Raw genomic sequence first — 8868 nt, forward strand, 5'->3', positions numbered from 1 at the left:
AATCATTGTAGCTCAGATAAAGTGTCGTGAGGTTTGGGAATGCTTCTAATGATTGCAGTAACTGAAAGCTACTTCCATAGGTTGTGATATTTTCTAGGGATAGAGTATTCAAGTTACTTGGACCTGCAAGTTAGTTAGGGAAAAACATACAAAAGCAAAGATAATTAATATTGTTGGATGGGCTCATCATCATGACGCTAACAAATAAGTAATGTGAATGTGTTACTAATTACCCTTTTGAGGCTACCAATTTGTTAATATTGTTGCCGCCAAATACAAGGTCTCCAAGGTGCTCAGAGATTCTTGATATTTATATAAAAAAAACAGTTAATTAATTAACTACAACCCAAAATTGTGGCTTTTTTAAATTTAATTTAATAGATATTGTGTTAATTAAAATTGAATATTTATAAAAATAATAGTATATAAAAAAACTAACCTTCTAAATCTATGAACCCCTCCAGTCTATTATAATCTAAATATAATAATTTAAGAGACGAAAATCCCTTCATAGATGATAAAATTCTGTTATTGATGCTATTAAATCCCAAGTCAAGGATCTCCAAATTGCTCAATCTTGATAGTTCATAACCACCTATATAAAATAAAAAAATAAAATTAAGACTTCATGTAAAGAATAAAAAAGATATTATTGGAGTAATTTAATTATGATTGATCAAGAGGCATGTAATTGTTACAGTGAAGGTTAAGGTGGTGAAAGTGAAAATAAAAAGAGTAATTGTTAAAGTGACGGTATATGTCTATGTAATGATTATAATAAAATAGGCAATTTAATAATACATGTTGTGGAATTAAACAACACCTTGTTACTAGACATGATTTCTATTTCTTCGATGATGAATTACTTACTGTGGAGAACTAAAATTAATGATACTAATTAAACAACACCTTATTTGATTAATTCTAAGAAAATAAAAGTAATATAAATATTTTGTAATACTTAAGAGAGCAAACCTTTGTTCTCAACCCAACCAGCTATACTATTACCGTGCAAGGAGAGAACCTTGAGTTGTTGGAAAGGAAGGAACAAGGAGGCATTTAAGTACCAATCCCCCAGCTCCTGGCTCCTCACGCGCCCAAGATCGAGTGCGGTGACTCGACCTGTACTGCTGTCGCAGATAATACTTTCCCAAGAACAACAGCTGGCGTGGGCTATTCTCCAGGAGGGAAGGGAGGTGCCATTGGGATAGTTAAGAGAATGTTTGAGGTGCAAGAGAGCGATCCTCTCTTCCTCCAAGCAACCAAGAGGATGCCATGCTTGCAGGGAAAGCATCAGAATGAGTAACAGTACCGTCAACATCTTAATATCACAATATAAACCAAGAGGAGGGAAGGTTGGATCAATTAATATTTGTTATAGAGGACAGCTAGCGAGGCTTTCATTTATAGAGGACTTCACGGGCCCACCTCCTAGAAACGATTATCTGGCAAGTAGAGACCGTTGGAAAAAACTGCATGATGGCAATCGTCTCCCATCCCCTCTCGTGGAGACCCATCTCATGGAAAAAACAATTGATAGCATTAATGGTCTCTCATAGACCCCTTAATTTCCACAAAAGACTTTGACTTGGGGTCAACTTTTCAGGCTTTCATTTATTTGTTTTTCTTATTCCTTTTTAATTAAAGTTTTTAGTTGTTCAATTTAATTCTTATTCTTTTAATTATTATTTATTTTATTTAAAATATTTTATAAAATTATAATTATTTTTTCAAAAAATTTATCTATCAAATTTATTGGTCTCCATTATTTTAATTATATTTACTTTATTTAAGATAATTTTATAAAATTATATATATTTTCAATTTATTTTCGTTCAACTTTTTAATTTGTAAGATTTATTATTTATTTTATGAGATTTTTTTTATTTAAGTATATGTATTATTTTTTTATTTAATTATTTCTAGTATGTTTTTGAATTTACAAACTAGTTTTTGTCCACAAGTTTTTAGAATATCTTGATGTACACCTATCTCTTGAATTTTTTTTCCACTTTTTATTTTAAGTCATTGTTTTATGGTTTTTTTTCACTTATTAACCCACATAATTCTTTTATTTATTTGATTACATTTGTGTATAAAGTTCTCTTTGTCTCTCATCTCACAAAAAATTCTCTTCTATTTTCTCAATCAAACCCCTAAATTCCCAATTAAACCAAAGTTTTTCCACGAACCCATCTCATGGGAAAAAAACATGATGGTTGGAAATGGTCTCACGGCCTCATCTTGAGGAAAAAGCAATGCTACCGGGGACCAAAGTGCAGATAGCAATGGTCTTAACAGACTCATAAATGCGTGATGGTGATCGCGTGTCGGACCATCCCGAGAAAAAAAATATATAATACCTGGAACTAGACGATTGCCACAGTTATAGTGATATATTTAAACTGTTAGAGATATACAGTAGTTTAGGGAATTTTATTAAATATATTATATTAATATAAGAGGTGCGTCCTTAAGATAAATAAAAAAACTTTTATTTAGTTTTTTAATTAATATACAACCTAACTATTGATATATGTTTCTGTTGAATACGATAGATTTGGAGCTAAAATCCTAAAAAATATCAGCAGCAAGGATGGTCCGACAAGTTTATTTAGTTAATAAAAACTGGTAAATTTTGTTTTTTTCAACATTTTACTTCTATTAAATATAGTATTTTAATCAAGGATAGGGACTCTTTTCTCAAGGATTGAAGTTGGTATACTTTCAGCTTTGGAAAAGGAGTATATTTTCAGCTTATGGAACTTGTGAAGCACAACGGATTACTTGAGGTGAGCTTATTTAGGGACAAAGGATCATAGAGAAGACTTGACTTGGTGTGCCTAGCATTAACCTTTTATTCATGTTTTTTCTTTCCAAAAAAAAAAAAAAAGCACCTTGGCTTGGGGTCAACGTTTTAAGATGGAACATAAATTTAGATATAATTTAGATTAATTACTTTTATGCAATTCAATATTTTTTTTTACTCTATGGTCATGATGAACATGATTTTCTTAAGCTAAGCAGATAACTCATGTCACATTCACATGATATGTTTAAATATTTGTAATATGTATAAATTTTGAATTTAATATTAATAGTTATAAAGTTTGATAAATTCACAAATTAATATAATAGGTTTTAATATTTATTTTTAATATATATAAATAAAAGATAGTTAATATTGTTAAGTCATACATGTTGCTAGAAAGCATTAAGGTCTCACAGACCCACCTCGTGGAAAAACAATTGATAACATTAATGGTCTCGCGGTCAACCAACCCACTCACCATATTATGGAAAAATTGCAGATGGCATTAATGGTCTCTCACAAACCCATCTTACACTGCAAAATAGCTGGCTACCGTTAACCTTTCATTCAATGTTTTTTTTTTCCACAAAAAACTGACTTGAGGTAGCTAGCTAGCATTAATGTTTTTTTCTTTTCCACAAAAGACTTTGACTTGGGGTCAACTTTTCAGTTCATTACTTTTATGGAATTCAATTTTATTTTACTATGTGATTTTATACTACTTAAAATCTTGAATTGACAAGGTCTTGCGTCTATCTACTAGACCTGTCAAAGATTTTTGAACTATAAAATATAGATAAATTTAAAATAAATATTTGTTTACAATAGTTTGAGAGTGAAATAGAGTAAAATTTATATTTTTAAATGAAAAAAATACATAACATGTTCCCACTATTTTTGTATTTTATATCATGGTAATTAAATGTTACATATTAACATAAATAAGGTGACTGTAAATTAGCGGCACAGGTAGTTCTTACATAATATGATGCTTCTCTTCAACCAAGGATATTCATTAGCATAATGATTATAATTCAAAGTCGATTGTTTCCTTGCCAAAATATATATAATTAAAAGGATAACCTCGACTCTTTTATAACCATGTTCTGCTTATCATCCTTTATTAATTTTAGAATAATATAATTGCCAACATATTATTAGTTTTTTTATTTTTTGTGATCACTTGATACCTTCAAATCAGTTTTAAAGTTTTGAGATTCACGCCTCTTTTGTTTGCTGAAAAATAATTTTTTTTTGTTAAAGTGAATTCCAGAAAAGTAAAATTATTTTCTGATGTTTGGTAGTATAATGAAAAATAAGTTGGAAAACACTCTCCAGTATTTTGGTTGTCACGGAAAATGACCTAGAAAATAACTTATTAATGTTTTATTTTTTTTAGTTTATTAAAATAATGAAGAACAAATCTTACAAATTAAAAAGTTAAATGATAATGAAATTAAATTTTTTATATATAAATTATCTCAAATAAAATATAATAATAAAAATAACTTGTAAATTCAAAACGGTCATAAAAAAAATATAAAATTTAAATAAACTTTGAGAAATTCAAAATAAACTTGATGATGATGAATAAACATAATAATAAAAGGAGTATAAGAAAAATATTTTAAATTAATTTAATTTTTTTAATTATAAATAAATTTTAAAAAAATAAAAAAATAAGTTCTAAAAAAACTACTTTTCAGTAAATAAAATAAAGTCTGTCATAAGTCTTAGAATTAATTAGTGGGTTGGAGAGGCGGGGAAAAAAACACGTTTGTTCTATTTTCTTCAATTTATCTATAACTTGACTTGGGGTCAACGCATTAAGAAGGAATATAAGTTTCAGTTAATTACTTCATTTTATGCAATTCATTTTTTTTTTTTGGTTGGAAAATTTGTTGCAAGTGTCCTCTCCATCAAAATCTTTTTTGTTTTTCCATTAAAATAATTATTCCGTGTACCCTTGAATAATTAGGAATATTAAAATACAGTTGAAAGGATTATTATATATTCAATGATCATTTAATATCTTTATACAATTAGTTTCAAGCTTTGAGATATAAGTTCATAGCTCTTTTCTCTTTAAAGACAACAAATATACCACAAGATTAAAAACTATTTTATATTTCATTAAAATAAATAAATAAATTAATGAAGAAAGTTTGCAAAATCATTTCTTGACAAAAACATCTCACCCACCTCTTAGCCCCTTCAAATCCTTCACCCCTTGTGCCCTTGCAAAGACTTGCCCGCAGGGTAAATTCTAAAACTTGGGGGCATCTTTTTATATGGGAATTTTGAGTCATAACTTGGTGTTTGTCTATGTATATACATGTTTAATTCTTTTGATTCATATGCAAAAATAACTTCAATAACGTCCAAGGAGAAAAATTTAATTACCAAAAAGAAATGGCAATACGTACGTGGCCATTTTTATTTTTTTTTAGTTCTGATGAGATTTTTGCTCATAACTTCCAGGGTTGGAAACTTCGTTGTCCCAAACCTTGCTAATAAAATTATAGAGTATAAATGTATTTTTTTAATTAAAATTACATTTTTTGATTATATATATATATATTTTTTTTTGAGAAAAAAACGGGTTTTTAATTATTAGTATCATAGTTTATTTGAATTAAAAACAATAATTAGAAAAAATATTCAATAACAAATATAATAACTTGAACTAAGAAGGAATATATATATATATATATATATATATATATAATATATATTATATATAAGCAAAAACAAAATTGTTTTATTCATGTTTTTTTTTTTTTAAAAAAAACAGGTTTCTTTTTATGAGAAGCATTGGACTAAAGGAACTTTGTAAAATAAGAGGATCAAGTTAAATTTTTTCGCTCCAAAAATATGTCATTTCAATTGAAAAAACAAAATACTAACCAGACTTTGAAATCCCAAGTAAATATTTTTGAGGCATCATCCTTGTATCACCCATAAAAAAAAAACTAATTCTGCTCAACTTTAATCTTCTATATCCAACAAAATGTCAACAGAACTTTTTTCATCACAGGAAAAATTTGAGCTTCGGATTGAACCAAAAAAGGATCATAAATGGGTTGGAAAACTGACATGACAAGTTTCACAAACTTAGCACACAATATTTGTTGATGTGGCTGGGAAACACAAAAAGTAGTGAAAGAAACAGGCCTTATGAATAAGAATACTAAAACATTGAAATGTATTTGTAAAATATAAGGAACTGCAGAAAGAATAGGGCATTAACATACAGAAAGAACAAACTTGTTGAAGAGCTGACACTCCTTTGTCAGTGCGCCCAGCAACACTAGCACAGCCTTCTAATGGCTTACATTTTTCTTTAGCTTGTTGAGCTTTCTTCTCATCAACAAATCTTCCAAGAGACTTTTCCACTAAGCTGAAAGACACCGGAGAAGTGAAACAGAAGAACATGAAAACAAATCCAAATAAAAAATAAATTATGAATTCGCTAAACTCAATTCCCTGGAATCATTTTTAAAGGAAAAAAAAAGGTAAATCCAAAGAAATTAAGAAAAAATTATTGGGGCATTTTGGCACAAACATAAAAACATACCCAGATAACTGCATCCATCAAATATTTGAATGCAAAACAGTGTAATTTAGACCAAAAGCCTCTCTAACAGTATTCATATCATACAGATTATCCAATTAGCGTAAATTTCTCGAGTCCAAAAAATCATTTCTAAAACCTCAATGCAATAGAGACCACCAAAAAAAATGGAAGTAACCATCTGATTTCCTTTGAGACATAATAGATGCCTGTTTGCCCAAAACCTCATTACTAGTCGTGGAGAAAAGGAGCAAGATATGAGGCAACACATATTCCGTGTTCAGAACTTGAAACTGGCAAGCAACTCACCCTTGAACGGTATTCAAACCAGGCTGCTTTTGCCAACCATCAAATGAGCCTTGCCCACCTCCCAGACTTATCTACATTTTGAAACACCCTCTAATAAATCCAGTTTCAATTAGAAACCTCTTCATTTTATCATCACAATGAACATCATGTGCCTGCAAACAAAATTCTTTAGCATCATACAACAAAAAATTGCAAGACCACACTGGATGCTTACAAATAACACAATTTATATGCTAAAAATCCAAACTTTTTAAGTTCCATAGTGAAAAATACCTGAGTTCCAAACAATTCCAACAATGACAATTGCCCATTAACACTTTTGGAGTAAAAATCAACCACTTCTTGCCAAGGCCTTGCATGCATGAATTCAAAGCTCTCCCTAACACCCCCAAATAATCAAAAAACAAGAAAACCAAGTTTAACTTGATTGAAACTGAAAACCCAGTTCGAGAAATATATAAAATCTCAAAAGAAGAAGGAAAGTTTGTAATAAAGATGAGTTCTTTCTTGGTTTTACCTGGCAGTCCACCTTGAAGACTTGCAGGAATCAGTGTGGTTATATTGGACATAGACTTTGTCGTTTTGAGCTTCCATCACAACTGAGTTTTTAGTAAATCTTCGAGTCTGTTGTTTTGTAGTGATTGGAAGTGATTTCAGTGTCCGAAGGGATGTCTTTAACATGTCTTCGCCATTAAACTCTTCCACTTGAGCTCAAAACATCGAAGGACAAAAATCTTTCGCAAACCAGACAGTGCTGTCTATAATGACTTTCTCTACCCTTGGTTGAAAGAAAAATTGAGATAGAAATTAGCCCCTTGTATTTCTTAAATATGCAAAGTTTTGCCCTTCTCAATCTATTTTTTTTATAAATTAAAACTTTTTTTTTAAAAAACAAATAACAAGAAGGGTAGGGATTTTTTTTTATAAATGAATTTTATGTTACTGTAGTTATTAAAATTCCTGTACTTAATTTTCATTAATATTTTTTTAATGTTTAAATTATTTTTGAACAAAACATTATTGAATAATTTTTTAAGATTTTTAAACTAGATTAATTTGGTACAAAGTCAAAAGGTTTTTGTCAGTGAGTTCACTCATAAATCAAGTTTAAAATCTATAAAAAAACCAATTTATTTTTTTTTATATTAAAAATAATATCATTTTAAAAACAATCAATAGATTTTAATTGAATTTTATCTAAGTTTTTTCCAAAATTAACTAATTATAGATTAATTCAAGTTTTTGATTAGGTTTTATATTATATCAATCCTATTTTTTATTTTAATTGAAATTCCACTTCACCTATAATTATAGTTTTTAAACCCGGTTTCGGTGACTAGGCCTAGTTCAAAGACCTGGTTCCGGGTTTCGACCGAATCACAGGTCGCTTTTAGTCATTTTTTTTTAAAAAATTAAAATGATGTCGTTTTAGTAAAAAAAAAATCAACAAATGGTTAATCAGGTCACACTAAATTGTGTTATTTTTTATCTTTTTTCAATTCAATCTAGTTTCATCTTAAATCGACTGAATCTCAAAATTAATCATCTCAGATCGAATTTTCAAAAACATACCTACGAACCAAAGTCTCCGGTAATCCTGTGGGGTTATGTCAAGTTTCACAATATATTCATTTCTTTTATTATTATTATTATTATTAAAAATTTGGAAGATAATTGTAACAAGGCATCGAGCCCAGAAGGGTAGAGACGTAGAGGCATTTATCCACAAGGCACAAGATAATACAAAATTCCAACCTAAGCAATTTAGTCTCGGAAAAGGAGCATATCAGGTTTCAGCCCAATAAAAGGACTTACCAAACTTCATATTGATATATTATAAGTTGATTAGTCTTGATTTAATAAGATAAAATGAGAAATCCAAAACATGAACTGATTTGAATTTAATTTTTTAATTAAATCAAACAGAATAATTAATTTGCAAAACTTGACCGACTAACCTTAATTTTTAGTAATTCAAGTACTTAACCAAACTCATCTAATTAACTCAATAACCAAGACAAAAAAACCATGATTAATTCTAGTTAATTTAAAAAAACTAATTTTTTTAATTTGAGTTAATTAATTCTCAAGTTAAGTATGAAAACTGTCGCACCGACATCGCAGCGACCCTAAAAAATAATTCTCTAGAATTGGAAAAAGAACAGATTCTGGC

The 8868-nt window shown here is 28.9% G+C and overlaps 1 non-coding gene across 1 annotated transcript; it reads right to left on the reverse strand.

Moving 5' to 3' along the window:
• Positions 1–6813: 6813 nt before the first annotated feature.
• On the reverse strand, positions 6814–7408 carry LOC118029075 (uncharacterized). The gene is made up of 3 exons (XR_012168588.1): positions 7213–7408; positions 6969–7074; positions 6814–6847 (listed from the first exon to the last, which is right to left on the reverse strand). It is a non-coding gene; the product is annotated as an uncharacterized protein (transcript).
• Positions 7409–8868: the final 1460 nt, after the last annotated feature.

Source organism: Populus alba, chromosome 18, assembly GCF_005239225.2.
Source record: "Populus alba chromosome 18, ASM523922v2, whole genome shotgun sequence".
Taxonomy (NCBI): Eukaryota; Viridiplantae; Streptophyta; class Magnoliopsida; order Malpighiales; family Salicaceae; genus Populus; species Populus alba.